Source organism: Acipenser ruthenus, chromosome 54, assembly GCF_902713425.1.
Source record: "Acipenser ruthenus chromosome 54, fAciRut3.2 maternal haplotype, whole genome shotgun sequence".
Lineage (NCBI taxonomy): Eukaryota > Metazoa > Chordata > Actinopteri > Acipenseriformes > Acipenseridae > Acipenser > Acipenser ruthenus.
The window spans coordinates 5172903-5186305 of record NC_081242.1 but is presented as its reverse complement, the minus strand read 5'-3'; the positions used below and the strand labels follow the sequence as shown (position 1 = coordinate 5186305).

The 13403-nt window shown below is 37.6% G+C and overlaps 1 protein-coding gene across 1 annotated transcript in view; it reads left to right on the top strand.

Annotated features, from left to right (window-relative positions):
* Positions 1 to 13403, top strand: part of LOC131723234 (receptor-type tyrosine-protein phosphatase eta-like) — a 46802-nt gene that overhangs the window by 31447 nt on the left and 1952 nt on the right. The window lies entirely within an intron of this gene.

The following is a 13403-nucleotide window of genomic DNA, read 5'->3' as shown; positions in this document are numbered from 1 at the left end:
GAAGAAAAATCTACATCAAATCAATATTTGATGTGACCACCCTTTGCCTTCAAAACAGCATCAATTCTTCTAGGTACACTTGCACACAGTTTTTGAAGGAACTCGGCAGGTAGGTTGGCCCAAACATCTTGGAGAACTAACCACAGTTCTTCTGTGGATTTAGGCAGCCTCAGTTGCTTCTCTCTCTTCATGTAATCCCAGACAGACTCGATGATGTTGAGATCAGGGCTCTGTGGGGGCCATACCATCACTTCCAGGACTCCTTGTTCTTCTTTACACTGAAGATAGTTCTTAATGACTTTCGTTGTATGTTTGGGGTCGTTGTCATGCTGCAGAATAAATTTGGGGCCAATCAGATGCCTCCCTGATGGTAATGCATGATGGATAAGTATCTGCCTGTACTTCTCAGCATTGAGGAGACCATTCATTCTGACCAAATCCCCAACTCCATTTGCAGAAATGCAGCCCCAAACTTGCAAGGAACCTCCACCATGCTTCACTGTTGCCTGCAGACACTCATTCGTGTACTGTTCTCCAGCCCTTCGGCGAACAAACTGCCTTCTGCTACAGCCAAATATTTCAAATTTTGACTCATCAGTCCAGAGCACCTGCTGCCATTTTTCTGCACCCCAGTTCCTGTGTTTTCGTGCATAGTTGAGTCGCTTGGCCTTGTTTCCACGTCGGAGGTATGGCTTTTTGGCGCGCAAGTCTTCCATGAAGGCCACTTCTGACCAGACTTCTCCGGACAGTAGATGGGTGTACCAGGGTCCCACTGTTTTCTGCCAATTCTGAGCTGATGGCACTGCTGGACATCTTCCGATTGTGAAGGGAAGTAAACATGATGTGTCTTTCATCTGCTGCAGTAAGTTTCCTTGGCCGACCACTGCGTCTACGGTCCTCATCGTTGCCCGTTTCTTTGTGCTTCTTCAAAAGAGCTTGGACAGCACATCTGGAAACCCCTGTCTGCCTTGAAATTTCTGCCTGGGAGAGACCTTGCTGATGCAGTATAACTACCTTGTGTCTTGTTGCTGTGCTCAGTCTTGCCATGGTGTATGACTTTTGACAGTAAACTGTCTTCAGCAACCTCACCTTGTAAGCTGAGTTTGGCTGTTCCTCACCCAGTTTTATTCCTCCCACACAGCTGTTTCTGTTTCAGTTAATGATTGTGTTTCAACCTACATATTGAATTGATGATCATTAGCACCTGTTTGGTATAATTGTTTAATCATACACCTGACTATATGCCTACAAAATCCCTGACTTTGTGCAAGTGTACCTAGAAGAAATGATGCTGTTTTGAAGGCAAAGGGTGGTCACACCAAATATGGATTTGATTTAGATTTTTCTTCTGTTCACTCACTTTGCATTTAGTTAATTGATAAATATAATCTATTAACATGTCTTTTTTTGAAAGCATTCTTACTTTACAGCATTTTTTCACACCTGCCTAAAACTTTTGCACAGTACTGTATATAGTGCTCCCTCGCTATGAGGCTCTCAGTTATAACGCGCCTCAGATATAACGCTCCTACAGCATGTCCCCCAATTCTTTATACTAGTGATTCATGCAATATTTCTACAGTAAATACAGTACTGGTGTTGTTCAAACTATAAACAACTTCTCAGTCTAACTTCCGTTTCTGTTTCTCCCTTTTGCTACAGTATCTGAACTGAAGCCAAGCTTTTTGAGATGTTATAGTAATAAAATAATGACTTCGATAGCATTATTAGAGTTTGCTAATAAATCGAGTGATCAGGAGATGATTTATCAGTATGCACTACTATGAAGAGATATGTGATAAATACAGCGAACAAGGGGTGGGGCGGGACTGGAGATGCAGTACTGAGTGTCCTGTTGATATGCAGTGACTTTTAAAACTGTTTTTCTGTGAATAAAATTACTTTTGCATGTAAAATAAACAGCTTGTGTGAAAATAAATTAGACCTGATGTGCCTGTCAGACGCTGAATAAAGGGACCGCAAAGGGTTAAAAATGCAGACAGCTGACAAATAAAAAAAGGTAAATTCATTTCAACAGAAGATCGTGTTTAGAGCTACGAAAAGGGTACATTGCATGCAGATGGTGACGTTTTGCCAAACACTTTCTGAAATGTAAATAGTGTTTTAATTGACTGAGCGAGTGCTTTGCTATCTTTTGATTAATATTACAAAATAAATCCAAGGGAGATCAAGCTGAACAAACAAATATTCATTTGATTTGCAAGTTAAACATAAATGTTCCATTAACAATTACTTTCTCCGCTTTGACTGTCTCGCAGGACGTTGTGAGTCTTTGGGTCAAGCAAGACACACAACTTCCCCCCTCCTCCTACATTGTGACAAACTCAGAACTGTACTTGTAATTTGCCCAAACATCAATATTTTTCAACAAAACTTTCAAGAAGTATTGTAAGGTCCCTTCGGTCATAGAATAGCGTTTTTATACATGTATCTCTAAGCAGAATATATCATAAAAAATACTGAAAAAAAGTGGAATGTTTGATTGGTTTCTGTTGTACTTTATAGAGTGTTCTGGAAAAAAAGGATACCATTTCCAAGATGCTATTATTATTTTTATTATTATTATTTATTAGCAGACGCCCTTATCCAGGGCGACTTACACTTGTTACAAGATATCACATTATTTTTACATACAATTACCCATTTATACAGTTTGGTTTTTACTGGTGCAATCTAGGTAAAGTACCTTGCTCAAGGGTACAGTAGCAGTGTTCCCACCGGGGATTGAACCCACGACCCTCCGGTCAAGAGTCCAGAGCCCTAACCACTACTCCACACTGCTGCCCGCTACTGTAAAAAATAGATTTTGTGTATTTTCACAGGAAGTGAGTCAAACAACGCCTGGTCCTGGTGGAGCATCCCACTGAAAAATGCTTGGTCCTGAAAGGGTTAACAGTCATTGGCAAAGCAAAGAATCCACATGCATTTAAAAATGTAAACATGAATGCTTTTCCTGTTAACTACAAATCACAGGGCAAAGCATGGATGGACAGTGCTCTGTTTCATGATTTGTTTTATTTCATACATTTGTACCAAGCAAAAGGAGCCATCTGAATGAAAACATCTCAGCAAAAGCTATCTTATTGATGGACAACTCACCCGCTCACCCTGATGACAGATCGCTTACCTCACAAGACGGTTCAATATTCAGTTTATTTCTGCCTCTAAACGAAACTTCTCTTGTGCAGACTATGGACCAAGGAGTTCTGTAGAGTCTAAAATTACACTATAGCCGACATCTTCTTAATCATCTACTGATGTCAGATGAAGCATCTGAGAGCGAAGGCAGCATGTTAACAGTGGATGAAAGTTAATATCGCGGATGCTGTATATGGGCTAGTAGATGCACGGGAAGACATCCCTAGGTCAAATTTATAAAAATCATGGAAATTATCAATGAGACTCGGGACAGTAAACTTACAACTGCCACAATAGCATTGGCAGCCGAAGAAGAGGCATGTTCATTTGTTGATCTCCTTCACAAGCTGGTTGCACAGAAGTTGACAAGCATGATGTTGTAATTTGGTTAAAATAAAGGATGCAGCTGACCCTGGACATCAGTTACTGGACGATTCAGCAATCATACAGTCTGTGCTTCATCCCAAAGACGCGATGCTGCGAAAGCGGGAAATCTCTTCTTACAGTGCTTGGAGCAGCAGTCTGATACAGACCCCAACGAACTGCTGTTGATGGTGGCTTTGCAACAGTCTGATACAGACCCCAACAAGCTGCTGCTGATGAAGTGGCTACGGAGTAGTCAGATACAGACCCCAATGAGCTGTTGTTGATGAAGTGGCTTTGCAACAGTTTGATACAGACCCCAACAAGCTGCTGTTGATGAAGTGGCTGCGGAGCAGTCTGATACAGACCCCAACAAGCTGCTGTTGATGAAGTGGCTTTGCAACAGTTTGATACAGACCCCAACAAGCTGCTGTTGATGAAGTGGCTTTGCAGCAGTCTGATACAGACCCCAATGAACTGCTGTTGATGAAGTGGCTAAGTGATCGTTCAATGGCAAAGACTCTCATCTTAACAATGCAAAGTGTAAGATTTTTTTACAAAAAGCGTCATAATATTAGACATTTTAAAATAACTGGGGGAAAGTAATTTGCTTTAAGAAACATTATTTACAAGACATTCTTTCAATTTTCCGATCTGACCCTGGTCCCAATTAGTTTGGATAATAGGGGTTATATTGTATATGAATGAGTTTTAATCCATTAATGATCAATTGATTAATCACACCTGTGGGCTTTGATTGATTAAAAAATAATTGATTAATCTTGTCTACCTGAGTGCAGTATCAAAAAATGGTGCACGAAAAAGAAATCTTGTAAAATGGTGGAGGGTATATGTAATGACCTTGGCAAAAGGGCAACTGGGAGGTATACCCAATATTTCACAATATCTCAGAATGAAGAAAGACAGACTGCAACATTTGCTCATTGGGGCTCATCATCTTAGTCACAAGTTAGTTGATTTTATTTTTTTATTGAACATATTTCCTTCAAATGGTATAAAAAAATGACCAGGTTGTGATCAAGATGGAAACAAGCTGTCGCTGTGTTAGGATGGACTGAAAAGATATAGACAAGGCAAAAATGCAGTAAAGAGTTCTGATGCACTGATTTTATTCAGAATTTAAAAAGAAACTGAAAATAGAAAACAAAAAGGAGCTGTGTCTAAACATAAGGTTTTCCCTCCCTAACACAGGGCAGGCTAAGCCTGTTACCACAAAACAACCAAGGCACAATGACAGTCTTCAAAAGAAAACAAATAGGCAAATGATACACAGGGTAAAATCCAAACAATACAGAGTTACACCAAGTGTTTTCTCATCCTAACTAACTCGCTCCTCACTGTTGGCCTTCTCCTCAAGAAATGAGTTTGCTGGGGTTTTACAGCCCTGTTCAGGCAGGTAATCATTATCACCTGTTTGTAATCTGTTTGTATTAGTTTGGTAACAGGAACCATCTTCATTATAAGCAGTGAATGGGCTAGAGCAGGGGTGGGCAATTCCGGTCCTGGAGGGCCGGTGTCCCTCCTGGCTTTTGTTCCAACTTTGCCCTAAATTACTTAATTGGACCAATTATTACCAATTATTGGTCTAATTAAGTAATTTAGAACACAGTTGGAACAAAAGCCAGGAGGGACACCATCCCTCCAGGACCGGAATTGCCCACCCCTGGGCTAGAGTCAAGATGACTGCCACCTACAGAAGCCTGCCAGGGACATAAGGCACGTGCTTTCCAGTTGGGAATGTATACTCTGTCACACTGCTATATCATAATTTTTCTCCAGCTAACTAAAATAAAATAGCATTCAGTAAATAACAGTTCTCTTCAGCGAACCTAAATACAATAGCATTCAGTAAATGACCTTTGTTAGTCTGAAACCTGAAAGCTTACGGCATACCAAAAACTGAATACAATACACTAGCGGCTATGGTGCAGTGCAACTGATAATTTACAATTATATATACGCTATGCCTTTGATGCATTTTCAATATTTTTCTTTTAAGTATGGTGTTTGGCTGAAGGAAACACAAACAGGCAGAACAGCTCAAAAGAAAATGTCAGATTACTTCACTAAAAGTGCTTACTTGTATTTGACTTTCAATACAATTTCATATCATGGACAAAAAGGTGTAATTAATGGATTAATGTCAAGTGATTTAAAAAAAAAGTAATCTTGCAATAAAATGTTTCGGTCTCAGCTAATCTTGGTTTTAATCACAGATTTAATTGATGCAATTACTGCATCTGTCTCATTTTAAAGTGTTATTACTGGTATTATTATTTCAGTCGCCACCGCTTAGAACAGGCACGTTTGTGTTAACGTGATTCACCCACAGTAAGTGATGGACGGTATAAACTCGCACACAAGAATCTGACATTCAAAATGTCCCCCAATTACCAGTACAGTAATCAAAACAAACAAGCGTGTATGTGGTTAAAAATCTTTATCAAGACACTCATTACACTAATAAAAAAGATGCATTAAAACCCATGAATGTAATAAAAAGTACAGTAATCTGTCATGTATCTGACTGTGATGTGACCAGAGTAAGGGCGGACATGTAAAAAGGCGGATAAATGAATCCTGTTTTAAATACCATTATACACTGACTGCTTGTGTCAGACCTGCTCCCACCCCCCTCAGTGACGCACTCACACAACGGCAGTCAGTTCTAGTCACGCAAGCACCAAAACACACTAACAGATCTGAACAAGAATAACACAGTTTACAAACACACATTATTTACAGAGTGCTCCCATCCCCTTCCCCAGTCCATAATCAGGTCCATTCCCAAATTGTCCCCAGCTTTTTGAAGCAAGGTCGCATTGTTTGCTGACTGACAGAGTTCCAGCATGCTCTAGCAAGTGCACAGCATCTAACAGGGACATTTTATTTAAACTGCATTTTCATGCTGATGCTCATCGCTCATCGCTTTTCCCTTTCCAGCCATGCTTGGTGCTGTTTTTTTTTAAACTATAAATAAACCTGACACTGTGTACAGGGATTAAATGGCCAACGTACACTAGGGTCAGGGCCGGCATAATGGGGGGGGGGGGGTGCAAGGGGTGCAACTGGGGGGCCCACTTTAATGACTAGACATAAAAAATATAGAGGTGCCGTCTAATCTACTGCAGGACACAGCAAGCGCTCTGGCAATAACTCAGTGTTAAAATCATGTGATTGCTCTGTTGGGAGATGTGATCCTAAAGGCGTCACTTCATGAGACCAAACAGAACTGAAAAACCGTTCCACCGTCCTGAGGTGGAACATGTTCGGTCGGACAGCCCGGTCTGCACACGGCGCAACATGGCGAAGACCTGCAGGGAAAGCTGTGGCCAAAAGTTTTGCATCACCTTGTGGCGGAGTGTCCCACCCCTATTTATTATTATTTGTATTTTTGTTTGCGGCGCGGATAAAAGCGCCGCGTCTTTTATTATATTTAAAAACCCCGTGAGGATGCATGGCTGATTAGTTACTGATTATTTAACTAGCTGACAGTCATGCATCCTTACCAAACGCGTGCAGACTCTGGCCGAGGGGTAATAAGATAATTAACAACTAGTTAATCCCTCGGCCAGAGTATATAAACCTGCAGCTCTCTGCACTCGGGGTGGAGTGTAGAGAGGAGAGTACGGGGAGCGGAGAGAAAGGAGGACAGTTAAAAACAATTGCTAAAACGTGCTGGAGTATCCAGCACGACACTTACTTGTTTGTTTGTTTATTTGTTTGGCCCTCGTGCCCTTTTGTTTTGTGTTTCGTTAAAATCATTTGTTTGTTTATTAAATACGCTGAGTGCACTAGCATTCAGCTTCACCCGCCCATCCACTGTTTTGGTGTCAGTTACTTCCTGGTCCGTGACGTCATCCACCTCACCACTGCGAGCCAGACTGCCACACACCTACAATTTATTTTTGTTGGATTGAGACAATAATAAAAAAAGAACGATATCACAAAAGTATACCAGAAGATAGCATAATAGTAGTAGTACAGTATTTCATGTTGGATTTCGAAATGTCACATTTTTAAATTGTTTTCCGTTTTTCGTTAAGTATGGAAAACTACAAAGCGATATGATTGTAGGGGAGACCGGGGTTGGTTGTCACACAGGTTGGTTGTCACAGTGCTCATAACTATGACACTAGATGGTGCAGGCAGGTGATACTAACACTGAAATTTGTGTTCTATTGCCTGGAACTCAACCATCTTTTAATTTGAGGTCAATTCCATCTAACATAAAGGTTAGCAAATATTTCATTTTTTTTCATACCCAAAGTAAAACATGTATATCTTGTTATTTATGTTATAACTCTTAGTAGTATTGGAGTTTGTTTGAACTGATGGCCATGTTCATAGAACCAGATACTGGCTATCTTTTGGTGTAAAAACAAAACCAGTAGGTTCTCCCAGTAGTACTGAGATAATTAAATTGTCATGTAAAGTCGGGTTGGGGCAGGTTGTCACGTAGTTTTGGGGGTTGGTTGTCACATGTAAATCCTATAGGAAGAAGTGTTCTATTTTTTCTTTCTACTTTTTTTACACCAACATGTGGGATATGTCACCATATAATGCTAATTTAAGTTATTTACTGTTTGTCCTCCGGTTCTGTGGAGGCTGTGGTATTATTTTGTAGCATGGGTCAACATTTCAAATATATATAGGTCTATAGTAAAAATACAACTTTTTCTGTCATTGTACACAGTAGAAACTTTATGTTATTTAACAAAAAAAAAATGTTGCATTATTGTCTACTGTAAAACCAAGAACATACTTTGTGACAACCAACCCCAGTATGGGGCAGGTTGTCACAGGTGACTGGTGCATTTTCAACCGTCTCGGTGTTTTCTCCTGGACTTACAGACTGAGGGTCAATGTGGCCCCCTCTCAAAATTTTAGGGGGACATTTTCTTCAGTGAGGGGGTCAATATGTTTGATTCAGAAACAACCACCATTTCTTATTTTTGTTTGTTTTTAAATATGCCAACAGAGTTTACTGACCTTTTGTTTCTTAACAAAAAATAAAACTGTAAAGCTGTAGATACAACCAAGGTGTCTCTACAATACTCACTGTCACTTTTGGGGAAAATATTGGGAAATGTGTCACAGTGATGCTGGTGTATCACTGGGTAGAGGATATTCATTGTACCAAATCACATTAGAACAGGGGTTTTCAATCTTTTTAAGCTGCATACCCCTTTCCAAAAAATGTAATCCACTGAGATAGTCATAAAATGAAAACAGAAAAAAACGCCTGTACAAAAACGCACAAGCCTTGGAGTGTGTGATGGATATAGTTATAAAAGTTACAGTATTATAAAAAGAAAAAAATATATAATATTTACTTTTGGCTAAAATAGTCCCTCAAAAAGGTTTCTAGTTGTTGGAAACATCACCATTGTATTGTAAATATTAATTAATTAAAATCAACGAAGCCTCAGTGCTAGCCTCAAATCACTCAGAAATGACATAGGACTATTCCATGATAGCAAAAGGCAATCATGTATTTTTATTGATAATAAAATTACAGAAAAGAAGGCAAAGAAAAGTTCACTGTCCACGGCTCTCTACAGCTAACCTCATTACGAAAACATACTATTGGCATTTTTTAATTCTTGGTGACTAAAACGTACAGTACTGATGCTAATTAAAAAACAATAATAAAACGCTTACCTAATATCAGTGTGATGGATGTCCCTGCTTGTTACCACACAAATCACTGGTGATGGCAGGGAAATTGGAGAAAGCTTCAGTAGCAAGACATTTTTGGCGTTTTTAATCTATAATGGTATTTTGTCTTGATTGCCCTTTGCTAGTAATGTACTAGTATTGAGCCAATAATCCATATTTTTTCACTGGATTGAAAGCTAAAAACTCTCTCACACCAGACGTAACGCATGGCAATACTAGACCGCATGGCAATACTTTGGTTTCTGATTGGCCATACATTCTGTATTTTCAAATGTGGTACTTAAGTTACAATAAATTTTAATCGGGTCATTGGAAAAAAATAAATAATCGATTTGCAGGCACGAACACACAAAGGAAATAAAATGAGTTAAAAGTAGGCTTTCAGTTTTTTAAAATACGTATTTTTTTTTTTTATCCCAGACATACCAACTGTTTATACGACATTTAAACAACAGGGCTCATTTAAAACGTAGATATTTAATATGTAAATTAGTCGTGTGTGCTTTGAACGCTCTGTCACAGCTCGTCAGTCTGGTGTTAGCGACTAAACATTGATTACATGATAAAAGTTTGCAATAGATTGGCAAGTGGTACGAAATAAAGTGCGTTGTCTGCCATTTCAGAATTTTTCTCGCGAAAACCCAGGGGTACGTGTACCCCAATTTGAAAACTGATAGACGAAACCACCATTACCAACAGATACAGTTTCATAGCAGTCGCATTTAAATGCCGTTGTTCTGAGTGGTAAATTCTTACCTTCCAGCTTCCCCTTTATTTTGACAATTTCCATATAAAAAAATTGCATTTTTTTTGTTTACATTTTTCATTCTTAGCCCCCAAGTAAATATTTTGGACAGTTTTCAAAACAATTGTTTCTTTATTTTTACAACACACGTTGATGTTGTTGATATGACAAACGCGTATATCTGCTTCATGTACTCTGTATTTAATTTTTTTTTCATGGATAAACGATGGGCCGCGTTACACAGAACACTAAAAATAAAATGTCAAATATACAATGTGTATTTCGTTGGTTTTGTGGATTTGCTATTTGTTTTAACTTATTTTAATACTGCATATGATATGGTTTTGAAAATGCTACTTACCAAAACCGTGACTGCACGTGAACTGTATTACATAATAATTTCCTTTATTCCGATTCCGATTTCTTCGGTGCTGTACAAAATCACACACACACACACACACACACACACACATATATATATATATATATATATATATATATATATATATATATATATATATATATATATATAAATTACAAATGTCACATGTTTTATAACATTACCGTAGGCTATTTTTTTTTTTTAGTCAATGATGCGGTTTTCGTTTCGCAAATCTACTGCACACAGTATTTTTAAGCACAAATATCATAGCCTGCATTTCAAAAGTCACTGCTGAAGCTGATTACTTATTCTTCCAGAAGTAATGGTGGGGTTTAACAGGGATACTATTTGCGCCGGGCCACGTTGTTAACAAGCCTGATGTCGTCCAGGCTTTACTCTGAAACTGACTGTAACCAGGGAGGGTGTGAGCCCATTCTACTGGACTGGAGAATAATGGCACGGGAGTTTAATTGTGAAAACGCAAGTGTAAACAAACAAGTAAAAAAGATCAGCCTGTCATCAGACATGTCATGCTAATACAACATGCATTAATTTACCGCGTATCGGTATTGCGTCTGGTCTGGGAAGGGGGACACACGGGCGCGTTAAGAGAAATTCAGCGGGACATTTTTTATTTCAGGGGGGCATTGGCGCAATGGCGCTGCCTAGCACGAACACTGCGTCTAAATATCATATTTTGAATAAAGTTACACTTAAATAAAAAAAACATCAATTTGTAGGTGAAGAGTTATTCTTCAATATAACGAGGACAGAACCTCACAGAATGTTACCAGATTGAGGAAAATAATAGAGTAAAAGGTGTGACAACCAACCCGGATCTCCCCTACTTCAATGTTAACATAACATTATTCATCAGTCTCGTTCGACTATGAAGCAAAAATGTTTAATTATATAGGGAAAAGCAAAACTTTTGGACATAGCTGTACTGCTAATTCACTGTATTCTATAGGTAAATTATATAACTGTACATGCTATACTGGAAAAATACAATAAACGTAGCCTCGATCTGTACTGTCTGTATAACGAGGATTTTTTTTTTTTTTTTTATGTATTTGACAATAATATTAATGTTACAGTTTATTACATATGATACAACTACTGCTTGGAACGTTCTGTCTATAAAAAACAAACAAACAAAAAAAAAAACATTATAATGCACAAACAGCATCCCCAAATCGCTTTCAGCCATGATGCTAGAGCAGATATGGAACTAAATGATTTAGTGAAAAGGCTTAAACCTGTTCCATTTCCACATCGAACAAGCTGAACGTGTCCGAGTGTGTCCGCCTCACGAAATTACGCCGTAACTAACGCATGCTAAAAATTTAGTTTAAAAAAAAAATGAAATGCTTTTGGTATATTTGTTGTGTTCAAAGAATAATGTTTTCGCTTATCAGGTGTAGTGAATGCATTTTGTAGTGTGGGCTAAGTTTAAGATGCAGGCATGTTTTTTTCTTTTGTACTTGACAATATTAATTTAGAAATCCAATTGATGCCTATGATTAATGCATTTTATGACTAATTTAAATCTATTAATATGTTTCAATATAAACTAAATTGAGCAGACAAGAAGCTGCTTGATGAGATTCTGGGATCGATAAACTACTTACAGCCAAACGAGCAAGATGGGCCAAATGGCCTCCTCTCGTTTGGAAACTTTCCTACGTTCTTATATTCTTATGAGTAATTAATCAAATTGATTTATCTAGTTACATAATTGATTTATCAAAATGTTTGGATATACGGTTACTTGATTGATTACTGTCTTGTTCATAGTCATCTAAAATAACATTAGAATATGTTTTGTTGGAAAATAAAAAAGAATACGTTTTTGACCAATTCAGATTTTGCTGCAGATGTATTTATTTTCAAAAGGGAGAAGTAACTGTATCTGTAACTGTAAACAAGATGGCTACCGGAACTTTAAATTCAGTGAGGCACTGCAGTGGTCCATCCAGTATACGGACAGCTTGTTTCACGTTCCATTGCCAGACTTGGATTTTATATATATATATATATATATATATATATATATATATATATATATATATATATATATATATATATATATACAGTGCCTTGCAAAAGTATTCAGACCCCTGACCAATTTTCTCATATTACTGAATTACAAATGGTACATTGAAATTTCGTCCTCTTTGATATTTTATTTTAAAACACTGAAACTCAAAATCAATTATTGTAAGGTGACATTGGTTTTATGTTGGGAAATATTTTTAAGAAAAATAAAAAACTGAAATTATATATATATATATATATATATATATATATATATATATATATATATATATATATATATATATATATATATATATTCAATGGAACGTGAAACAAGCCATGTGACTGGTCAATCAAGGTTCCAGCTGTCCGTATATTGGACAGTTGGAGCATTGTCACATCTTCTAAATCACTGTATCACAGAATTTAACGTAACTGTGGCCATCTTGCTTACAGTTACAGATGTACAGTAACTATGAAACTGAATGACCAATTACCTGCAAAAAATCCTAAAAGTAGTACGTTGACATGCCGATTTGGATGAAGAACAATTAAATGAACTGAAAGATAATAATACAGAAAAAAAACAAAACAAAAAAAAAAACAAATCTGCTGTCTTTATATTCACTCACCCTGACTTTGTCACTTAAAAAAGGTATTTTTTAGCAGTTTGTAAATGCTAAAGAAACACATTATCCACCCCTCTCTGAACAAAATACTGAAATCCAAGACGTTGTTGTATTTATTTTTATTCCTCACGTCTGTTCTGTTCAAACAGTGTCTCTGCACTGAGTGACAGGAAAAAAAAATAACTCAGTGCCGTCTCAACTCCGCCCCCTGGTGTATTTTTTTAACAGCAATGTACACAATATCCAAAATAAAGATGTACTTTCTTTTACACGTTTTAATTAAATTAATTTGTGTATTAATTGTGTAGTTCAGTTATACATGGGACTACTTTATTGGTGTACAGATATTTAATAAAATATACTAATAATTTTTTGCCCTAAATCC